General features: G+C 38.0%; 1 pseudogene; it reads right to left on the bottom strand.

Moving 5' to 3' along the window:
- Positions 1-8,819: 8,819 nt before the first annotated feature.
- On the bottom strand, positions 8,820-25,404 carry LOC106700632 (olfactory receptor 4C3D-like; annotated as a pseudogene).
- Between the last annotated feature and the right edge of the window lie 218 nt (positions 25,405-25,622).

The raw sequence follows: 25,622 nt of genomic DNA, 5'->3' as shown, positions 1-25,622 counted from the left end.
ATGCAGATGACACCACCCTTAGGGCAGAAAGAGAAGAGGAACTCAAAAGCCTCTTGATGAAAGTGAAAGGGCAGAGTGAAAAAGTTGGCTTAAAGCTCAACATTCAGAAAAGGAAGATGATGGCATCCGGTCCCACAGTTTCATGGGAAATAGACGGGAAAACAATGGAAACAGTGTCAGATTTTATTTTTCCGGGCTCCAAAATCACTACAGATGGTGACTGCAGCCATGAAATTAAAAGACGCTTACTCCTTGGAAGGAAAGTTATGATCAACCTAGATAGCATATTCAAAAGCAGAGACATTACTTTGCCAACAAAGGTTTGTCTAGTCAAGGCTATGGTTTTTCCTGTGGTCATGTATGGATGTGAGAGTTGGACTGTGAAGAAGGCTGAGCATGGAAGAATTGATGCTTTTGAACTGTGGTGTTGGAGAAGACTCTTGAGAGTCCCTTGGACTGCAAGGAGATCCAACCAGTCCATTCTGAAGGAGATCAGCCCTGGGATTTCTTTGGAAGGAATGATGCTAAAGCTGAAAGTCCAGTACTTTGGCCACCTCATGTGAAGAGTTGACTCATTGGAAAAGACTCTGATGCTGGGAGGGATTGGGGGCAGGAGGAGAAGGGGACGACAGAGGATGAGATGGCTGGTTGGCATCACTGACTCGATGGACGTGAGTCTGAGTGAACTCCAGGAGTTGTTGATGGACAGGGAGGCCTGGCATGCTGCGATTCATGAGGTTGCAAAGAGTCGGACACGACTGAGCGACTGATCTGATCTGATGTGTGTGAGATGTGTGTGTAATCCAACTTACTGATTTCATTATATAAAAATAATAATTAACTCATCAAAACAGAAAGAAAACCATTGCATGAATACTTTCTCAAAGATAATTAGTAGAAAAATAAAGTTAAATAGTAGTAGTCTTACCTGGTGGCTCAGAGGTTAAAGTGTCTGCCTCCAATGCGGGAGAGCTGGGTTCGATCCCTGGGTTGGGAAGATCCTCTGGAGAAGGAAATGGTAACCCACTCCAGTATTCTTGCCTGGAAAATACCATGGACGAAGAAGCCTGGTAGGCTACCACAGGCAAAGAGTTGGACACGACTTTGCGACTTCACTTTCACTTTCTTTAAATTTAAATAAAATTAGTACAAGAGGAAAACAGAAATATACATGTAATACACACAATAGAAAACTGCATAAAAGAGAAATATACATTGTCTTAAGACTCTCCTATACATATTAGATGCTCATGTTCCTCCTTTTTCTAATAAATATCTCTGAAACACAGACATGCTCTTTTATCCACTCATCTAATGATCTACATACTGACCAAACTGTAAACACTTAAGTTTTGCTATTTTTCCAAAAGAGATTAAATAGAGCTAACAGTTGATAGCTCAAGGCTTTTCATCCTGAGGCTACAATTTGTTTACACAGACAAAACAGGTGAAATACTGACACGTTTTAAATATGATATAACTGTCCCTATATACAAGTGGTCCAGTTATATCAATAGTTTCATAATAGAAGTTCATATTAATACCATGTTAATCACCTCAAAAACTCAGTCTAATGTCTTCTCTGTGATCTTTAAAGTCCAGTTACCTGATGGCTCCTGTATGTAGAAGACAAGATATTATCCAAATAAAATTTCTTGGATCATGTCAGTGTACCTAAAGAATGGCTTCATCCAACACGTACTGACTAGAACTTCACTCTACAAAAAAAAAAAAAACTTGAAATCATGACGCATTAAAGTTTCAACTTAGCAAATCTAAGCAGTAGTCAAGTAAATCAGGATCAAACTTGGAGCAAATTGTACAATCACTTAATGGGGAGTTGTTTTTTACATTTATTATTATTATTATTTTACTTTATAATATTGTATTGGTTTTGCCATACATCAACATGCATCCGCCACGGGTGTACACATGTTCCCCATCCTGAACCCCCCTCCCACCTCCCTTCCCATACCATCCATCTGGGTCATCCCAGTGCACCAGCCCCTGTATCCTGCATCCTGCTCCTGTATCCTACATCGAACCTGGACTGGTGATTCGTTTCTTATATGATATTATACATGTTTTAATGTCATTCTCCCAAATCATCCTTATTTTGATATGACCAGAGCTCTTAAGGTTTTTAAAGAAAGATTTAAAATAGATATTCTAATTTTTTAATAAAAGAAGATGTTCTAAATGTCTAAGTATTTAGACCTGGTGGGTGGCAAAGAAATTCAAATTTCATCTACATAAGAAATGCCAAGAGGGTGGGAAGATTTGGGAGAATGGTATTGAAACATGTAAAATATCATGTATGAAACGAGATGCCAGTCCAGGTTCAATGCACGATACTGGATGCTTGGGGCTAGTGCACTGGGACGACCCAGAGGGATGGTATGGGGAGGGAGGGGGGAGGAGGGTTCAGGATGGGGAGCACATGTATACCTGTGATGGATTCATTTTGATATTTGGCAAAACTAATACAATTATGTAAAGTTTAAAAATAAAATAAAATAAAAAAAAAAAAAAAGAAATGCCAAAAAGACAGTCACCTAAGCTGGTTATAAAATGATAGAAGTATACCTGTCATTTAGCTATATTTAAGTCTAATTTGTAAACAGTTTCCAGGGGACACCTTCGAAGACATATCATTATCACTGTATTCTCACTTGGGGAAAAAACCTGGATAAAAGAGGGCAGAATGTCATTTTCAAATGGCACAGGATTTCAAAATGTGTGAACTTGCATCATTTCAATGGCATCCTTTTGAGGCTATGCCTCTACTGACTAAGACACTAATCATCATAGGAGTGAATTCCCATCAAACCCTGCAATGATCCACTTTTCCCAGGAGCAGAGCTCACTGGGACTGGTCAAGCTGATGCTTCACCAGAAACTAATATGATAGTATTAGCCATTCAATTATTTGTTCATTATGTAAGCTTTTTCTTGAATAGAAGAATAGTCACAAAATGATACATTTGTGTGATAATACAAATGAAGAAATGTGAAGAGGACTTATTCTTGGCCACCTATCTACTACCAGGACTGAATTATATCACTTCATCTGCTGCTCTGTACATCCTTCAAAGCTATTAGTAATAATGTGTCACATCTAAGTATGGGACAGCTGTCATTATAAAGGATTTGAAAATGTTCCTCTGGTAGAAAATAAAAGAACTAAATTCTTTCTTGATGCATAATGGTTAGTATTATAAAGCTATATGCTCTCAGTTCAGAAGTATTTAGGTTATGGTCTTCATTCTTTCTCTAACTTAAGTTCCAGTAAATAACAACTTACAACACACTTCACAGATTGCAACTGGCTCATTAACATACTCAACAAGTCTGAGAAGTGGGAGCCTCTTAATTTTCCTGAATATGATCTTTACAGGTGATACGCCAACCTCTGTGATTGGATTATCTTTACTATCACTCTAGTTACTCCATGGTCTTACCTAACCTTTTAATATGAGCTAAGCAGTATTTCTCAATCTTTCTTAAACTTTTGCTCCTTAAAGCTATTTTGTAGACATTCTGTTCCCTTAATCATCTGCACTTTGAAAACAGTAATACCACAAATAATATACCCATTTATGTGTGTTATGTATATTTGTGTCTTGTATAAAAGGCAGTAAGAAATTTTTATCACACCATAACCTATTTTTACCTTATTGGAAGGCATATCACCCCATTTCTAATGTACTTTTCTAAATAGTATCAGTTCAGTTCAGTTCAGTCAGTCACGTCCAACTCTTTGTGATCCCATGAATTGCAGTCCACCAGGCCTCCCTGTCCATCACCAACTCCTGGAGTTTACCCAAACTTATGTCCATCAAGTTGGTGATGCCATCCAGCCATCTCATCCTCTGTCATCCCCTTCTCCTCCTGCCCCCAATCCCTTCCAGCATCAGAGTCCTTTCCAATGAGTCAACTCTTCACATCAGGTTGCCTAAGTATTGGAATTTCAGCTTCAGCATCAGTCCCTCCAATGAACACCCGGGACTGATCTCCTTTAGGATGGACTAGTTGGATCTCCTTGCAGTTCAAGGGACTCTCAAGAGCATATTTACTTTTAAAAAGAAAGAGACATAATGTGGTTACTTACATGGGCTAAACTGAAATTCTAACTGTGCTTCAAACAAATATAAATCTCTATCCAATTATTTTCCCCTGTATCATACTATTTTAAACTGTCCTTCATCTTAATCATTATCAAAAATTACATTGTTAGCTTATTTTATTGCTTACTATCCATCTATTCTCCACTAGAATTTTAGTTCCAAAAAACACAAGCCCTGTTTGTATTATTCCGTTTTGTATATCCAGCTCCCATAACACTCTGGCCCACTGTAGGCACTGAAATCTATTGTTTGATAAATTAAATGTCAAAATTCCCTAAACTGAATTGATTATAGATTTATTTTTTTTTCCATTTATAAATGTTAACATGTGACAACAATGGGACAATCCCTATGGAAAGAGTACCTATTTAGCTCTTCAAGGTGCTACTCTCAGGTTAAAAGTATCAACCTTCTTAATGATTGCATTGCTCTGCTTTCATATAAACATTGCTTACACTCAAATGTCACTTTCTTTGAAATTCAAATATCTGGAATGTTGTTTCAAACCTGTTGCATCCCACTTTTCATGATGCCTACAAAAGCCAATCTATGTTCAGAGAAAACATCATTGAATGGCTTTTCCTTGACACAGAGGAATCAAGAAAGTGTATGTAACCTAGGTAATGGGGATCAACAGAGTGTTAAGGGGAAGAAAATGACCCTTTCCTTCAAAAATAAGGGAATACTGTCTCAATGATAATCTCCACAATGTGGCTAATGATCAGTTCCCTGTTTGGATATTTTCACATTGTGTTAACAAGCAAAAGTGAAAGTCGTTCAGTCCTGTATGACTCTTTGCAACCCCATCGACTATACAGTCCATGGAATTCTCCAGGCAAGAATACTGGAGTGGGTAGACTTTCCCTTCTCCAGGGGATCTTCCCATCCCAGGGATCAAACCCAGGTCTCCCACATTGCAGGCAGATTCTTTACCAGCTGAGTCAGAGTATTTTCATTGGGAGGGGTAGAGAACGCTGACTCTAAAAGACTTGATATTGTTGTTTAACTCTATTGAATCTCATTTTTTATTGTATAAAATGGAGTATAAACCTCTCTAATAATACTTACTGCTACATGATTCATGTATGTAAAGAGTCTAGTAAAATGTATGCCTCTTATCCCTCCAAGAATCATGAGCTCATTCCCCTCACTTGATATTCTCAAGGAATAAAAAGTCCAGATTAAACCAAAATAGCTTTGCACAACAGATCCAAACACTATTTATGTATTTATGTCATTAATTTTTAGGAGATGTTTATTCATTTTCTCATTTTTTAATTGTCAAAAATAATCAGGTGGCTGTTGATTCCCAGGAGACATTCTCAGTTATGAGGGCCAAGGAGACTCTAAACAAGTTCCAAACTTATTCACAAACCCCAAGATTATTCACTGAGAATGTCAGACTGCCTTGAATTTCTTCCTTCAGTTCTTGCACCTTCCAAGTTTGTTGTTGCAAGTTTATCATTTGTGCCTCATCAATCTTTTCACCCTCTTGCTGAGTCCTTTGTATGGCTCCTAAGATATAATCATTGGCTTTGTTTCCCTTCTTCACATCCTCTGTTTGGTCTGAGAGTGGAAGCAACCTTTACTCAGCACTTTTCCTATCTTTACCCATAGGTTACAATCTTCTCCTAACAGTCACAAGACAAAATGAACCACATATCATGTCACCTAAATTTTGTTGAAATGTTTTGTTCTCACCTGCAATTGCAAACTTGATCATTTTAATAGATTGCATGCTGATGATTTCATCTTCCAGGGCTAGACTTTATGGGAAATAGTTCTGCTTCTCATATGTTTGAGACAGCCATGGACAGCTTAGTAAACACATCACCCTCAGAACCACGCTGTAGCATTACTGAATAGTCAAATTATAGAATAAATAGCTCCAGTAGAACACTGATTCTGAGAAAGTGAGATTTCTGAGAAGTGATTGCCATTTGACTGTTGTAGTCAGAGAACCTTAGGTTTATGATTTATAAAACAATGTAAGATGTATTTCTCACATGCATAGAGGAGCATCACAGGTACCTCAACTTTCCAAAAGTTCACCTTAGCTATTTCATTTTCATGGAGGCCAACATTAATATTTGCTTTCAGTACTGGATAAGAACTCTAAAAGGGATTTTTAGTAAAAATATTTTTTACCATGGGTGTTTAATTTTCAAATACATATGGTTTTCAAAGTACTTTGACATTAATTTCCCAGTTTGAAATTAACTTCTCATTTTGATATTAATTTCTCATTTAAATGTTTCTTCTTTGCAGTCACTCTGTTTTTTCAGTCTTTAACTTTATAGAGGCTTTCAATGGCTAAAGACAAAGCTCTGTCTTGGGTGTGTCACACTGAACTTTAAAATTTGTGGATAATTTTCAAAGAAACATATGTTACCATGTCTCTTGGCTTATAGTGTATAGGAACTTTAATATAATTTGTATTCTGCTCTTGTGTGAAAATTGTATAAATCTTAATTATTTGAATTGGTTCATAGTGTTTTTCAGGTGTATTATATCCTTATACTTTTTGTCTATTCATTCTATCAATTTTTGAGAGTTTGATACTGAAACTCCAACTACAAATCTTATTTTATATACTTAAAAATAATTGTAATATATAGGAGAACTATATGTAACCTTTGTTCTGCATTTTCCAAGTCTCCTTTAAATGTTTTATCATACTTTCATAATTTAGAAAATAAAAAAAATAAATCACTTACCATATTAATAACATGTAGTGCTACACTTGAAACAAGCCAGGAAGGTCCCCTGGAGTAGGAAATGGCAACTCACTCCAGTATTCTTGCCTGGAGAATCCCATGAACAGAGGAATCTGGTGGGCTACAGTCCATGGAGTAGCAAAGAGTCAGACACGGTTGAGCATGTATGCGTCGGTACAATAATTTTAACATCATTTTTTGAAGGGCAAATGAATAATTAAGACTGCAGATAATTTTATCATTTATAGATCTAAACATTCCAAGTATGACTGTTTCATTTGAAATAAAGTAAGGCTTAGTTTTAAAGACCTAGATTGGAAGTTTGCAGGTGAAACTTTTGAAAGGAAACTACTTTCTAGTTTTCCTGACACATACTGTGGTTCAGTAAATTAGTAGCTTTCTCTTGGCTTCAATTTGTTTTCCTGTAAAATGGGAATAGTGATAATGGAACCACTAGTTTAGTATGAGGATAAGTCAGTTGAAGCAAATATGGAAGATAAATAATAAAGTGTTCATTTAATATAAATATATGAATCAGATCTACATATAATGACAAATAGTTCCTTCCATAGCTTTGGAACCTAATCAAATGCCTTTCTGGTGAAATGTAATGAAAGATGCTTATTATTATTGTTTCAAATTGTTCCCCAAGTCTTATTTAAAGTTTTATTGGCATGTAATTGCTTTACAATGTTATTTTAGTCTCTACTGTACAACAATGTGAATTAGCTCTATATATACCCCTTTCCTCTTGAGCTTCCCATCCCCCAACCCACCCCTCCAGGTCATCACAGAGGGATAAATGTGTTATCATATTTTCATAATTTAGAAAATAAAAAATGGAAGAAGAAAAAATAATAATTTACTATATTACCAACATGTAGTGCTTCATTTGAAACAAGCCAGGAGCACCAAGCTGAATTTCCTGCATTATATCAGCTTCACATTAGCTATCTGTTTTGTACACAGTATTTTGTGTGTGTGTGTGTGTGTGTGTGTATATATATATATATATATTTTTTTTTTTCAATTCTTCCCAGTGTCTCCATCCCACAGTGTATCCACAAGTTTGTTCTCTAGGTCTGCCCTGAAAATAGATTCATCAGCACCATTACCTCAAGTCAGTACTGAAAAATAGAACATTTCCTTCATATTCAAGAAAGCTTGTAAATCATAGGATTTTTAAGTAAATAAGATCAAATTAAGAGTAATTTCAGGCCAAATTTATATGGCAATAAAGGAATTACATTGTGAATTATTCATTTCTCCTTTCTGGTATTTCTCTATTTGTTTCTGGTAAATTCTTACTTCAGAAAAAGAAATCCAGCAGTGATTTTTGCACTCACAACCTGTCCCTTCCCTATGTATCTATCTGAGAATTTTTACCGTGACTACTTCATCATGGACTAAGCAAAAATAACACCTTCACTGGTGGCTCAGTAGTAAAGAATCCACCTGCCATTGCAGAGACACAGGTTTGATCCCTGGGTCAGGAAGATGGTAACCCAGTCCAGTATTCTTGTCTGGGAAATCCCATGGACAGATGAGAATGTCTGACTACAGTTCATGGTATCACAAAAGAGCTGGACACTACTTAATGACTAAACAACAAGCAAAGATAAAAGAAATTCTGAAGTCAAGATCTTATGAAAAAGTTAATTTCATGCATGTGATTATATAAAAAATTTAGTAAAGTAACAATAAGACTCTGGAGGAAAATTTAAGCAACAGTGATGAAACTTAGGGGCTTATAGATGTTCTTTACATTGCATATTCAGAATCTTAAGTGTGGATGTAGAGTTCTTAGCAAAGTACATTAAAAACTGTTAAAAGGCCCCCAAATAATTAGCCAATGTTAAATACTTTGCACTAGTTCCTGATATTATTTTTCTGCAGTTTATCTGGAAATTTTCTTTATTTTCTTTCACAAGAGGTATAATTCTCCCTATGTATATAAATTGTCACTTTCTTGGCATCATGAAAAGCCTGTTACTCTCCTCTTTAATAAACACTTCATGGCATTTTTCACCACTGTGTTTCTCACTGTATACATAATAGGACTTAACATGGGAGTGAGGATTATAAAGATCACACTCACCAACTTGTCTGCAGGGTAAGTGGTCACAGGATGTGTGTAGCTGAAAATACAAGGGACAAAAAAGAGCACCACTACTGTAAAGTGAGAACCACATGTAGAGAGGGCCTTGTGCCTTCCTTCAAAACCATAGGATTTCAGGGAGATCAGCATGACTATGTAGGATATATGTAGCATGGAAAAAATGAGCAAGCACATGGCCCCACTGTTGGTTGCCACCACCATTCCAAGCATGTAGGTGTGACTGCAGGCAATTTCCAATGGTGAGAATAAATCACACATGAAATGGTCAATGACATTGCAACCACATAAGGTCAAGTCCATTGTGAAAAGAATCTGCATTGTGGAATGTAGGAAGTCTCAGCCAAGGCCACCACCACCAAGATCTGTCAGAGCCCCTGTTGCATGATGGTCGTGTAGTGCAGAGGCTTGCAGATGGCCATGTAGTGGTCATAGGCCGTGACCATGAGGACAGAGATCTCTGATGCTCCCAGGAAGTGTACCAAAAAGCTGAGTCAGGCAGCCAGCCCAGGAGATGGTTTTCCTCTTGTTCAGCAGGTAACTGATCATTTTAGGGGTGGTAGCAGATGTGTCAGAGAAGGCAATGGCAACCCACTCCAGTACTCTTGCCTGGAGAATCCCATGGACTGAGAAGCCTGGTAGGCTACAGTCCATGGGATCACTAAGAGTCGGACACGACTGAGCGACTTCACTTTCACTTTTCACTTTCATGCATTGGAGAAAGAAATGGCAACCCACTCCAGTATTCTTGCCTGGAGAATTCCAGGGACAGCGGAGCCTGCTGAGCTGGTGTCTATGGAGTCGCACAAAGTCAGACACGACTGATGGGACTTAGCGGCAGCAGCGCCAGCAGCATATGTGTAAAAGGCATCTATGAAGGCCAATTAAGTGAGAAAAAAGTACATGGGAGCTGAAAGCGTGGGACTGAGGGAAATGGTAATGACAATGAGCAGATTGGCCACCATGGTAAACAGGAAAATGAACAGAAAGATAATAGAGTATTTTCTGCAAATGTGGATTCTGTGTGAGTCCCAAGAGAACAAATTCAGTCACATTATTGGGAGATATTAAGAGATCCACTTTGGAACTACACCTCCTGATGTCTGAATTACCTACAAAGGAATAAAGAATGATACCTATTAGTCATCAAGGGTTTCTGGTCTGAATTTTTTAGAACAAAAGTAGTCACTATACCTGTGGAGCATGTCCTTGACACTTTTGCCCCAATATCTGTGTCAAGTCTTTCTTAATTCATCCATGATGGTTTTTTATCTCTTTAGGCATGTTAGTTCTGTCACCTGTAAAACATTTATAAGGACAATATTTGACGTGTATTTTACTGAGAAAGGGCTTCCCTTGTAGCTCAGCTGGTAAAGAATCTGCCTGCAATGCAGTAGATCTGGGTTTGATCCCTGGGTTGGGAAGATTCCCTGGAGAAGGGAAAGGCTACCCACTCCAATATTCTGACATGGAGAATTCCATGGACTGTATAGTCCATGGTGTAGCAAAGAGTTAGATATGACTGAGCAACTTGCACTCACTTGCTCATTCTTACTAGAAAATATGGCACTAAGTACTTGAGATCTGGATTCTCTTTCTTGTTCCTGCTCCATTTGACTTTACTGGATCATCTCAGTGTCTCATGCTTCCAAGACCTCCTCTGTGCCTGTAGGATTACAAATTGTAATTCTCAGATGTATGTCATAAACTGAGAAGTCCTGCACAAAGGTAAGAACTATTCCTTATTCCATGAGAATTCACATTTGAACTCTAAGTTCTAACTGCAGCAAGAAAAACAGTCAAAAATAATCTATCATAAACAGGAAGTTTAGGGAAATGTATGGAAGCCCTTGGTGACAAATATTCTCTAGTACCTACTGGAACACACATGCTATTGAGGTGTGTTTCCTCACTGAACCAACTATGGTGGCTGGCAAAGTGTCTACAGTGCCTGAAACAAACTAGGCGGCAAGAAATACTTGGTGAATTGCCATTCTCCACAGATAAAAATAGTCCTGCTTTCCCAGACTATAAACTTACCAGGAATTCAAGTGTTGTTGTCTTCCAACTCTATTTATAAGAAATATAATTTAATGTTTCAAAGGGAGCTGCACTCCAGGTTAATACTTTCTGACACACACTATGGAGTAAGTATGAAAATAATAACTGCCTTAGGAAAGTGTAGTTTCATGACAATTATAGTGACTTAATTGACTTTTTTCATTCTTCAAAATTCTGATCTGCATACATTTTAACATAGTCATCTTCAATACATTTACAGATTCAACAGACTTGAATAAAAAATCTCTTAAATAGGTATTCAGTGCAAGAGGATCTGTTCAGAAAAGAAAATCCTTAGCTTCAAAATCCAAAAGGAAAAAAAAAATGTAATATGGGGAATAGAAAGAAGCAGTTTAATAGATAAGTTAAATAGCTAATGTACTATACGTATAAACATATACACACCAGCTAACAGAAATACATATAAAATTTATTACTTATTGTAAGTACCTATCACAAGTTCATTCATTCAACAAATATTTATTTGTTAATTGCCAGGGGCGGTGCCCGGGAGGACCAACCCCATGTCCAAGGAGCCATGGCTGAACAGGTGCAGGAGAGCCTAGAGGAGCTATCCCACACTGAAGAGCAGGAAGGGTGGCGGTGAGGAGATACCACTTGTCCAGGTAAGGAGCAATGGCTGTGGTTTGCTGGAGCAGCGCTGAAGAGATACCCCATACCCAAGGTAAGAGAAACCCAAGTAAGATGGTAAGTGTTGCAAGAGAGCATCAGAGGGCAGACACACTGAAACCATATTCACAGAAAACTAGTCAATCTAATCACACTAGCATCACAGCCTTGTCTAACTCAATGAAACTAAGCCATGCCCCTGGGGCAACCCAAGATGGGAGGGTCATGGTGGAGAGATCTGACAGAATGCGACCCACTGGAGAAGGGAATGGCAAACCACTTCAGTATTCTTGCCTTGAGAAGCCCATGAACAGTACGGAAGGCAAACTGATAGGATACTGAAAGAGAAACTCCCCAGGTCAGTAGGTGCCGAATATGCTACTGGAGATCAGTGGAGAAATAACTACAGAAAAAATGAAGGGATGGAGCCAAAGCAAAAAGAATACCCAGCTGTGGAAGTGTCTGGTGATAGAAGCAAGGTCTGATGTGGTAAAGAGCAATATTGCATAGGAACCTGGAATGTCAGGTCCATGAATCAAGGCAAATTGGAAGTGGTCAAACAAGAGATGGCAAGAGTGAATGTTGACATTCTAGGAGTCAGTGAACTAAAATGGACTGGAATGGGTGAATTTAACTCAGATGATCATTATATCTACTACTGCGAGCAGGAATCCCTCAGAAGACATGAAGTAGCCATCATGGTCAACAAAAGATCTGAAATGCAGTACTTGGGTGTGATCTCAAAAACGAAAGAATGATCTCTGTTCACTTCCAAGGCAAACCATTCACTATCACAGTAATCAAAGTCTATGCCCCAAGCAGTAACGCTGAAGAAGCTGAAGTTGAACGGTTCTATGAAGACATACAAGACCTTTTAGAACTAACACCCACAAAAGATGTCCTTTTCATTATAGGGGACTGGAATGCAAAAATAGGAAGTCAAGAAACACCTGGAGTAACAGGCAAATTTGGCCTTGGAATACGGAATGAAGCAGGACAAAGACTAATAGAGTTTTGCCAAGAAAATGCACTGGTCATAACAAACACCCTCTTCCAACAACACAAGAGAAGACTCTATACATGGACATCACCAGATGGTCAACACTGAAATCAGATTGATTATATCCTTTGCAGCCAAAGATGGAGAAGCTCTATACAGTCAGCAAAAACAAGACCAGGAGCTGACTGTGGCTCAGACCATGAACTCCTTATTGCCAAATTCAGACTTAAATTGAAGAAAGTAGGGAAAACCACTAGACCATTCAGGTATGACCTAAATCAAATCCCTTAAGATTATACAGTGGAAGTAAGAAATAGATTTAAGGGCCTAGATCTGATAGATAGAGTGCCTGATGAACTATGGAATGAGGTTTGTGACATTTTAAAGGAGACAGGGATCAAGACCATCCCCATGGAAAAGAAATGCAAAAAAGCAAAATTGCTCTCTGGGGAGGCCTTACAGGTAGCTGTGATAAGAGGAAAACTGAAAAGCAAAGGAGAAAAGGAAAGATATAAGCATCTGAATGCAGAGTTCCAAAGAATAGCAAGAAGAGATAAGAAAGCCTTCTTCAGTGATCAATGAAAAGAAATAGAGGAAAATAATAAAATGGGAAAGACTAGAGATCTCTTCAAGAAAATCAGAGATACCAAAGGAACATTTCATGCAAAGATGAGCTCGATAAAGGACAGAAATGTTATGGACCTAACAGAAGCAGAAGCTGTTAAGAAGAGATGGCAAGAATACACAGAAGAACTGTACAAAAAAGATCTTCATGACCCAGATAATCATGATGGTGTGATCACTGACCTACAGCCAGACATCCTGGAATGTGAAGTCAAGTGGGCCTTAGAAAGCATCACTACGAACAAAGCTAGTGGAGGTGATAGAATTCCAGTTGAGCTATTCCAAATCCTGAAAGATGATGTTATGAAAGTGCTGCACTCAATATGCCAGCACATTTGGAAAACTCATCAGTGACCACAGGACTGGAAAAGGTCAGTTTTCATTCCAATCCCAAAGAAAGGCAGTGCCAAAGAATGCTCAAACTACTGCACAATTGCACTCATCTCACACACTAGTAAAGTAATGCTCAAAATTCTCCAAGCCAGGTTTCAGCAATATGTGAACCGTTAACTTCCTGATGTTGAAGCTAGTTTTAGAAAAGGAAGAGGAACCAGAGATCAAATTGCCAATATCCACTGGATCATGGAAAAAGCAAGAGAGTTCCAGAAAATCATCTATTTCTGCTTTATTGACTATGCCAAAACCTTGGACTGTGTGGATCACATTAAACTGTGGAAAATTCTGAAAGAGATGGGAATACCAGACCACCTGATCTGCTGCTTGAGAAATTTGTATGCAGGTCAGGAAGCAACAGTTAGAACTGGACATGGAACAACAGACTGGTTCCAAATAGGAAAAGGATTAAGTCCAGGCTGTATTGTCACCGTGTTTATTTAACTTATGTGCAGAGTACATCATGAGAAACACTGGACTGGAAGAAACACAAGCTGGAACCAAGATTGCCAGGAGAAATATCAATAATCTCAGATATGCAGATGACACCACTTTTACGGCAGAAAGTGAAGAGGAACTAAAAAGCCTCTTAATGAAAGTGAAGGTGGAGAGTGAAAAAGTTGGCTTAAAGCTCAACATTCAGAAAACGAAGATCATGGCATCCGGTCCCATCACTTCATGGGAAATAGATGGGGAAATAGTGGAAACAGTGTCAGACTTTATTTTTCTGGGCTCCAAAATCACTGCAGATGGTGACTGCAGCCATGAAATTAAAAGACGCTTAGTCCTTGGAGGGAAAGTTATGACCAACCTAGGTAGCATATTCAAAAGCAGAGACATTACTTTGCCAACAAAGGTTCGTCTAGTCAAGGCTATGGTTTTTCCTGTGGTCATGTATGGATGTGAGAGTAGGACTGTGACTGTGAAGAAGGCTGAGCACCGAAGAATTGATGCTTTTGAACTGTGGTGTTGGAGAAGACTCTTGAGAGTCCCTTGGACTGCAAGGAGATCCAACCAGTCCATTCTGAAGGAGATCAGCCCTGAAATTTCTTTGGAAGGAATGATGCTAAAGCTGAAACTCCATTATTTTGGCCACCTCATGCAAATTGTTGACTCACTGGAAAAGACTCTGATGCTGGGAGGGATTGGGGGCAAGAGGAGAAGGGGACTACAGAGGATGAGATGGCTGGAAGGCATCACTGACTTGGTGGACGTGAGTCTGAGTGAACTCCGTTAGTTGGTAATGGACAGCGAGGCTTGGCGTGCTGCGATTCATGGAGTTGCAAAAGTCGGACATGACTGAGCGACTGATCTGATCTGATATATGAGATGGAGAACGAAATGGCAGCCCACTCCAGTGTTGTTGCCTGGGAAATCCTATGGACAGAGGAGCCTGGTGCACCACAATCCATGGGATTGCAAAAGTTGGACATAACTTAGCAACTAAACCACCATGACCACCATGTATATGAATGCATGTTTATTCACACAAAGTCATGAAGTGTGCCCTTGTTAAATGCTCTTAATGCCGAAATTTTATTACCAAACAGCAACAGAGCACCCACCCATAATAATAACTTTCCCACTCTTTTATGCTTCTGCTACATGCATTTTCATGCTTTCTTCTCCCATGTAGTCATAGCATCCATCTCCCATCATTCCTGGTTACAGGAGGCTCTACTACTAATGGAATGAATAATTTGGGGGACATTTATTTCCCAAAGAAGAGGGAAGATAATAAAATGTATTCTGCAAAATATATTTTTCTTTCAAAAATAGTTTTATTTTTTGTTATGTAAAATGAAAATGTTATACTTTGTAGAAGCACAGTGCAGCAGCTCCAATGCATTTTCTTATTCTGAGATGTGATTTCCCCAACATATCAGAAAAAAGACTGATGTACATAAAATAAGAGTTAGACATAGCAAATACAGTTGTTTTAGAAATAACTTGAAAAAATATAAATTGTTTTTTCTTTGGCTCCATAATTCTTTTTCTGGGAGGAAATTCTAATGGAAAAGATTTTTAATGGTGAAAAATCAGTATTTATAAATATATTAAACACAATTTTTAAGACCTACAATGATTAGGGAAACAATGAAAATATACTGCAACTCTAAATAATGTGTAGCTTTTAACACAGGTGTTTTTAAAAATTGTGCAGCATCATAACGAAATTCTTATGTTGTATAATTAATTGGGGAAATTGTGGATGCCAATTTTAATTGTATAATTATTCTTTTATATTATGACATTATTTTATTATCCTAATTTAAATATATATCAATATGAAAAAAATATTTCTAAGTTTGTTGTATTATTGTTGGGTCTATCTTTCTTGATTGCTTCCATGCTGAAGAAAGAGGTTGTTAAATGACAGATTGGTGAGAATGAGGTGTGACTATATGACTTGAAAGATCTATTTAAACCTGAGAATTCATGATTATATCATTTCCTGGAAACAAAAATCTCACCTATGCATTTATCTGACGTTGGTCCATGGGAAAAATCCCCAGCAGATGCAAGTTAACCAAGAAAAAAAGTAAGTTGTAAGATCAAAAATGTCAACTAGATCAGTTACATTAAATGTCTTTCTTAATTTATATATGTCCCTCTCCCATGAAGCCTTTCTATCAAACCTTAAAAGTACAACCACAATTCCTATTTGCAGGAAAATTCTGAGAATTATGTTAGCTGTGGCTAATTGGACCCCAAGTGTGTTTTACCATCATTAGCAGATCTTGCCAGCAACTCAATTACTTCACATAACTTAACTGAACTTCAGAGTATAACCTTTTTTTTTTTATTTCTAAAAAATGTATTTCTTTTTAAAGGAAGGATAATTGCTTTACAATATTGTGCTGATTTCTGCCATACATCAACAATAATCAGTCATAGGTATAGGCATATCCTCTCCCTCTTGAAGAGGATAACTTTTATGGCATTCATGTTTAATATCAAGCTCCTCCTTAGGTCTCCATGAAGACAAAACACTATGATGAGAATAGAATATTTTAACTTAACCATTTACAAATTGACGTATTTGGCAACACATGAGCTTAATATGGAGTCTAAATAAATTAATCATTTAGGTGGGTAACTACCTGTTTTAACATTTTTTAATTATAACATTTTGTATTTTTAATTTATTCAAGCAAATCATAATTATTATTTTCTCATGTACATTAACTGATAATATGAACCCACTATAGAACATCAGCACTTCACAATAGGCAAGGTTTATGGTACTTTCTCAAAATGGCTGTCTCTTGCATCAGTTCTGGAATAAAATTAGTGTGATAATTATGAAAATATGTATATCTTCAATTTTATTCAGAGATACTAGAATATATTTATTTCAGTTATTTAGATTTAGTTTCATAAATGTCTATGAAATAGAAAAAAAATAAGCATAGAAGAAAAATAAGCTACAAGTAATAACAAGGAAACGTAAGACAAGGAATCAGAACAACATTTGCAAATTCAAAATAAGAAGCCAAGTTACTAAATCCAGGATATTCCTTTGAAAAAGAATTACTGTTTCTCAGCCTAAGTGTTATGGCAAATTAGGCTGCCACCTAATGTAAGTCTTATTACAATTACTTAGTAAAATAAACAAATACCAACCTTTGAAATTATATTTAAAATAAATTCAATTTAGAAATAATGTCATATAGAACAATACACGGTCACCATGTCCAAATGTTCTTGCATTACTGAGAAGAAAAACAAATTGTGTATAGCTCTCAGTTGACTCTAGGAATGTGTCACTGTGAGCAGCATGAAGAAAGAGTTTAAGAACACTGAGAGGGTGTGACTCAACCTAGTTTTGGCTAGACACTCCAGTATTATAGGGCACTGATGATATGAGTAATGGCAGACGCCAAAGACAGTCTGAATGAGGATTTGAAAATATCTAATGAGCTATAAGGAATATGGATTTTGCTAAGGTGTCATCATGAAAATGTCTTAAACTTGTCTTTCCACTCTGGAATGAAAGCCAGAGGTAAATCAGAGAATTAGCATGTGCTGACACAAATAGTCATTCTCAACTTCCTAAAGCTTGAAGTCCATTCACAATGGCTCATTGGCTGTACCGGAGAAGGCAATGGCACCCCACTCCAGTACTCTTGCCTGGAAAATCCCATGGATGGAGGAGCCTGGTTGGCTGCCATCTATGGGGTTGCACAGAATCGGACAGGATGGATGTAACTTAGCAGCAGCAGCAGCAGTGGCTCTACTTAAATAGTACAGTGCTGGGTAAAGAGATTGCTTTAGAACCCCTACACCTGTCTAGTCCAACTCTCTAAGCCCTAGAGTAGCAACAATATGGAAATAGAGAAGAGTTAAGTCTAAGTCAGTGAAAATTGTTCATGAAAACAATTTTTTAAAAAGGAGTTCCAGGAAAGTGTGTTTTCAGAATGTAAATCTAAGGGCAGTATGTTTTAAAAGCCTGGAGAGACAGCAACACAGATTTTTAAACTGGAAGGGTAAAGCAGAATTAAAGCAGGAGAAATTATATGTGGATCCTATCATAGTTGATCAAAAAGTAGTTGAGATATGGTTTGACTTTTGATAGTTTCAAAGACTAATTACACAGAACCAAGGTACCTGCCAAATTGTTCTTATGGACAGATTCAATAGGTAGAGAGAAACATGTTATTGAAAGTAGCAAGGCACTCCACAGTAGAGCTCATATCATGTTAGTCCAATCCAAAGATACTTTCACTGCAGAAGGACATCTCCTAAGTTGTTTACCAGGTATGGAAAGTTTTGGGAGGTGGATTGTGGTCTACTAATTCTTCCAATTTAATTCTAAATGAAATATAAGCAAATAAAACTATACTTATGGCAATACACGTATTAAATTGGGTAGAATCTCAGAACTTGGAAACACCTTCCATTTACTTAAGCAAATTACTTGTAGAAATTGGGAAGACTGATTAACGTTATAGAAGCTGATAGCATAGTGTGAAAGAAAACTCACGTGTCCTCATTCTGAAGCTAAGGTTATTACTCTCCTTCATGTTTTTGTTAACAGTAGTATATTTACTAAACATTGTTACACATAGAGTCCATTGATTTTTTTTTTCTGATAAAGTATACAGTACCCTGGAGGTGGGAGGCTGGACCTTTCTGTCAAAAGTGTAATCTATAAACATATCTATGACATATACACACATTCATATTTGGAAGCAAACTTCATTTATGAAAGATCCATAAGTAATTTACAACAAAGCCTTGTCTTGTAAGTTAGAAAAGCTGTTTAGCTGAGACTTAGTTTTCTTGGTCTAATGATTTCTGCTTTGTATTTATTTATCCCTTGTAAATGACCACCTAAAACAATTTCAGTGAAAATTCTAGATTCAAGGACCTAAGTGTTAAGCCAAGTTTCTAATAGTGGAATTTTTACAGATATATTTTAGTGTGTGATTTTGAAAAATGCCTGTATTTTGTTGCTACCAATAGTTTTTTAATCTAATAAAGTGACACTTCATATTGGATATAATTAAGAGGATTTTAATATTCTAAATCATAGTCAAATACCAGGACCAAGCAGTTCTGTGTAGTGTAAAGACTGCAGGATTTTGAGTAAGAATATTTGGGCTTAAAGGTGCCTTAAATATTGGATGATCTGGTTATTTCATCTTTCATATCCTCCATTTGTTTATAAGAACACTAAATTTCAATTTTATAATATTGTAGTGACCATTTAAGAACAAATGTTTCATATCAATTTAGATAGAGTACAATTACTTTTTTAGAATAACTGGTAACTTGTACCATACAAAACAATAAACTCAATGTAATTTTAAATACTATGTATATCTGGTGTGCATCAAGAGAGTACTTGGCAAGTATTTTCTTTCTATTTTATTTTCTGTGCCCATCTAGGTACCTGTAGGCCATAAGCTTTCTGAATACAAATTCTTATATATACAAGCACTTTATATAACTCTGTAATCAGGAAGGAAAACATTTCAGTTGCTATGAAACAAGTGAGGTTTTGATGAAATGCTGTCTCTTTCCTGGTTTCATTTTAAATGGTTGAAAGAGTAACAAAATTGAATTTAGAATAATGTAGATCTGAATACTAACTCTGTCTCTAATATTGGTCAGATTAATAAACATGTTTGAATTTCAGTTGTCATCATCTATAAAGTAATAATTGTATTAATAATATATATTTATATCTTGCAGAGGTGCTAATATATATATCTTGCAGAGGCACTAATAGCATGTTTATAGAAGAAATAGCATATTTGATGGAAGTTAATCAGAAACTCAGTGAGGAAACTGGTATTATAGTGACTTGATTTCCATCTCCAATGCTGTGGTGAGTGAAAGTCACTCAGTCATATCTGACTCTTTGCTATCCCATGGACTGTAGCCTTCCAGGTTCCTCTGTCCTTGAAATTCTCTAGTCAAGAATATGGGCGTGGATAGCCAGTCCCTTCTTCAGGATATCTTACCAGCCCAGGGATCAAGGGCTTTGAAGGGATTCAAAGTAATAAAATATGAAATATGAAAATGTAAAGATTATGATAGAAATAAAACCTTCACATTTGGTCATTTCCTATCTGAAATTGAAATTGAATTCTTGTTCAATAACATTCTAATGGCATTTCTGCCCCCTGTATTTCTTACTGTGTAGATAACAGGGTTTAACATGGGAGTAACAAAAGCAGAGAATACTGCTATGGCTTTAACCATGGGAAAAAAGAGCTTCTGGTCACAGACACATAAAATCACAGGGCACAAAGGACAAGATAACAACTGTGATGTGGAAATGTTACTGAGCCAAACTTTGGTCTTCTTGCCCACACAGAAAACCCAATCTACTGACACCAGGTCGTGGTGAAGAAACTTTAACATGCATTGTAGGTGTCCAGCATGGAGTTCAGAAAAGCTAGTGAGTGGTAAGAACACCAGAATGCCCTGATGGGTTTCAGGAAAGCATTTTTAACATCCAGGTGAGGGGGCGGGTGGGGGCGTCCCCAGGAGTATGTGAGGACATTCGTGGTTCTCTGACTTGTTGATGGTGATGTAACAAAGTTGTGTTAAAGGGATCCATCTTTAGGCTATAGATCTAGGGGCTATGTCTCAAGTTGTTAACTCTCCCATTTGGTGTGTTTTTTTAGTACCTGTAAAACAGTTTTGGAAATGTGCATCAAGTACTGTTATCTACATACTAAAGTGGAGAATATAGGGGATGGACCTGTACAGGGATAGCCCTGTATAGTCATGCTCAGTTACAATGTTACAATTCCCCTTTTTGTTGAATACTCCTCAATCCTGAAGAGAACATTTGTCAAACAATAAAAGCAATACCTTAATTGATAGAAGTTCAGAAACTCAGTGAGAAAGCTGGTATTATAGTGACTCAGTTTCCATCTCCAATGCTGTGGTGAGTGAAAGTCACTCAGTCATGTCTGACTCTTTGCAATTCCATGGACTGTAGCCTGCAGGCTCCTCTGTCCTTGGAATTCTCTAGTCAAGAATACTGGTGTGAGTAGCCAGTCCCTTCCTCAGGGAATCCTCCCAATCCATGGATTGCACCCAGGTATCCTGCATTGCAAGCAGATTCCTTACTATCTAAGTCACCAAGGATAAGCTTCCCTAAATCTTTCAGAGAATGAGGCAATAACCACCGGGGCTATTTCTTGCTGAAATGGTACATGTGTGTGTGTTCAGTCATGTCCAGTGATTTGTAGTTCCATGGACAGTAACCCACTAGGCTCCTCTGTCCATGGGATTCTCCAGACAAGAATACTGAAGTGGGTTGCTGTTTCCTTCTCCAGGGAGTCTTCTTGACCCAGGAATCAAACCCAAATGTGGTCAAACTCTCACATCTCCTGCACTGGCAGGTAGATTATTTACCTATGAGACACCTGGAAAGGAAATGGGACATAGTCCTGCCTCAATTTAGGAAATAAATACACAAATAGATCAAAAATTCAAATGATTGACAAAGTCCATAGAGTGAAATTTATGTTCTGTACATTGTGCAAGAAACTGAGAATACAAAGGCAATTAACTAATATCCCCTGATTTCAGAGAGATTGCAGACCAATAAACATATATAATGAATAATGAACAAAAGCTTTCATCTCCTCACTTGAAATAACTACACAAATTCAAAAATTAAGCTTCCCTCTCTTGGTTCATTTGGGTTGCTAAAACAGAATACCATAAACAGTATTGTTTAAACAATAAACATTTATTTTTCACAGGTTTGGAATCTCAAAAGTTCAAGATTAAGATGCTGACAGGTTCCATGTTTGGCAAGATTCCTTCCCTAGTTGATAGACAGACATCTTTTTCCTGTGTCCTCATATGGCTGATGGATCAGGTGAGCTCTTGTGGTCTCTTTATAAGGATGTTAAGCCCATAGCCTTATGTGTGTGTTCAGTCACCTTAGTCCCTCATGAATCCACACTGAATAAGGAAGGGAGAATAATAAGCTTTTTGACCACATGCTTCCAATCATTTTGAGGCAGGTACAGTTCAATTCAGTCACTCAGTTGTGTCCAACTCTGTGAACCCATGAATCACAGCATGCCAGGCCTCCCTGTCCATCACCAACTCCCAGGGTTCACACAAACTCATGTCCATCGAGTCAGTGATGCCATCCAGCCATCTCATTCTTTGTCATCCCCTTCTCCTCCTGCCCTCAATCCCTCCCAGCATCAGAGTCTTTTCCAATGAGTCAACTCTTCCCATGAGGTGGCCAAAGTACTGGAGTTTCAGCTTTAGCATCATTCCTTCCAAAGAAATCCCAGGGCTGATCTCCTTCAGAATGGACTGGTTGGATCTCCTTGCAGTCCATAGAACTCTCAAGAGTCTTCTTCAACACCACAGTTCAAAAGCATCAATTCTTCGGTGCTCAGCTTTCTTCACAGTCCAATTTTCACATGCATACATGACCACCGGAAAAACCATAGCTTTGACTAGACAGACCTTTGTTAGCAAAGTAATGTCTCTGCTTTTGAATATGCTATCTAGGTTGGTCATAAATTTCCTTATAAGGAGGAAGTGTCTTTTAATTTCATGGCTGCAGTCACCATCTGCAATGATTTTGGAGCCCCCCAAAATAAACTCTGACACTGTTTCCACTGTTTTCTCATCTATTTCCCATGAAGTTATGGGACCAGATGACATGATCTTAGTTTTCTGAATGTTGAGCCTTAAGCCAAATTTTCACTGTCCTCTTTCACTTTTATCAAGAGGTTTTTTAGTTCCTCTTCACTTTCTGCCATAAGGGTAGTGTTATCTGCATATCTGAGGTTGTTGACATTTCTCCCAGCAATGTTGAGTCCAGCTTGTGCTTCTTCCAGCCCAGCGTTTCCCATGATGTCCTCAGCATATGAGTTAAATAAGTAGGGTCACAATATACATCCTTGATGTATTCCTTTTCTGATTTGGAACCACTCCGTTGTTCCATGTCCAATTTTAACGGTTGCTTCCTCACCTGTATATAGGTTTCTCAAGAGGCAGATCAGGTGCTCTGGTATTCCCATCTCTTTCAGATTTTTCCACAGTTTATTGTGATCCACACAGTCAAAGGCTTTGGCATAGTCAATAAAGTAGAAATATATGCTTTTCTGGAACTCTCTTGCTTTTCTGATGATCCAACAGATGTTGGCAATTTGATCTCTGGTTCCTCTGCCTTTTCTAAAACCAGCTTGAACATCTGGAGGTTCATGGTTCACGTATTGCTGAAGCCTAGCTTTGGGAAATTTTGAGCATTATTTTACTAGCATGTCAGATGGGTGCAATTGTGCGGTAGTTTGAGCATTCTTTGGCACTGCCTTTCTTTGGGATTGGATTGAAAACTGACTTTTCCAGTCCTGTGTCCACTGCTGAGTTTTCCAAATTTGCTGGCATATTGAGTGCAGCACTTTCACAGCATCATCTTTCAGGATTTGAAATAGCTCAACTGGAATTCCATCACCTCCACTAGCTTTGTTCATAGTGATGCTTTGTAAGCCCCACTTGACTTCACATTCCAGGATGTCTGGCTCTAGGTGATTGATCACACCCTCATGATTATCTTGATTGTGAAGATCTTTTTTGTATGGTTCTTCTGTGTATTCTTGCCACCTCTTCTTAATATCTTCTGCTTCTGTTAGGTCAATACTATTTCTGTGGTTTATAGAGCCCATCTTTGCATGAAATGTTCCCTTGGTATCTCTAATTTTCTTGAAGAGATCTCTAGTCTTTCCCATTCTGTTATTTTCCTCTATTTCTTTGCATGGATTGCTGAGGAAGGCTTTCTTATCTCTCTTTGCTGTTGTTTGGAACTCTGGAGTGGGAAAGGACTGGAAAAGGTCAGTTTTCATTCCATCCCAAAGAAAGACAATGAAAGGCAAAGAAAGGTTTTCCTACTTTCTTCAATTTAAGTCTGAATTTGGAAATAAGGAGTTCATGATCTGAGCCACACTCAGCTTGTTTTTGCTGACTTTATAAAACTTCTCCATCTTTCGCTGCAAAGAACATAGTCAATCTGATTTCTGTGTTGACCATCTGGTGATGTCCATGTGTTGTCTTTTCTTGTGTTGTTAAGAGGGTATTTGCTATGACCAGTGTGTTCTCTTGGCAAAAGTCTATTAACCTTTGCCCTACTTCATTCCATATTCCAAGGCCAAATTTTCCTGTTACTCCAGGTGTTTTTTTACTTTCTACTTTTGCATTCCAGTCTCGTATAATGAAAGGACATCTTTTTTGGGTGTTAGTTCTAAAATATCTTGCAGGTCTTCACAGAACCATTCAACATCAGCTTCTTCAGCATTACTGGTTGGGGCATAGACTTGGATTACTGTTATATTGAATGGTTTGCCTTGGAAACAAACATTCTGTTGTTTTTGAGATTGCATCAAGTACTGCATTTTGAACTCTTTTGTTGACCATGATGGCTACTCCATTTCTTCTAAGGGAGTCCTACCCACAGTAGTAGATATAATGGTCATCTGAGTTAAATTCACCCATTCCAGTCCATTTTAGTTTGCTGATTTCTAGAATGTTGACGTTCACTCTTGCCATCTCCTGGTTGACTACTCCCAATTTGTCTTGATTCATGGACATAACATTCCAGGTTCCTATGCAATATTGCTCTTTACAGCATCGGACCTTGCTTCTATCACCAGTCACATCCACAACTGAGTTTTATTTTTGCTTTAGCTCCATCCCCTCATTCTTTATGGAGTTATTTCTCCACTGATCTTCAGTAGCATGCTGGGCACCTACCGACCTGGGGAGTTCCTCTTTTAGTATCCTATCATTTTGCCTTTTCATACTGTTCGTGGGGTTCTCAAGGCAAAAATATTGAAGTGGTTTTCCATTCCCTTCTCCAGTGAACCACATTCTGTCAGACCTCTCCACCATGACCCTCCCATTTTGTGTGGCCCCACAGGGCATGGCTTAGTTTCACTGAATTAGGGCTGTGGTCCATGGGATTAGATTGATTAGTTTTCTGTGGTTATGATTTGTGTGTCTGCCCTCTGATGCCTCTCACAACACCTACCATCTTACATGGGTTTCTCTTACCTTGGACATGGGATATCTCTTCATGGCTGCTCCAACAAAGTGAAGTCGCTGCTCCTTACCTTGGACAAGGGGTATCTCCTCACAGCCACCCCTCCTGACCTTGAACATGGAGTAGCTCCTCTTGGCCCTCTTGTGCCCAGGCAGCCACCATTCCTTAGACGTGGGGTTGCTCCTTTGGCCACCACCCATGACCTCGGATGTGGGGTAGCTCCTCTCAGCTTCTCCTGTGCTGTCGCAGCCTGGGCAGGTAATGTTCCCTTTAAAGCCTGATGCAGAGATAGATAGAAGATTGTGTGAATGATGTCTCTGTGAAATAAAACAATATATTCTTGCTTCTTTATTTCTTAGTAATATGTGTTTCATTAGCAAGGTAGATAAAAATGGCATATATTGTCAGCATATTTCTT

This window comes from Bos mutus, chromosome 19, assembly GCF_027580195.1.
Source record: "Bos mutus isolate GX-2022 chromosome 19, NWIPB_WYAK_1.1, whole genome shotgun sequence".
NCBI classification, from domain to species: Eukaryota; Metazoa; Chordata; class Mammalia; order Artiodactyla; family Bovidae; genus Bos; species Bos mutus.
Note: the sequence above shows the minus strand (reverse complement) of the source record. Positions and strands in the feature narration are given on the sequence as shown.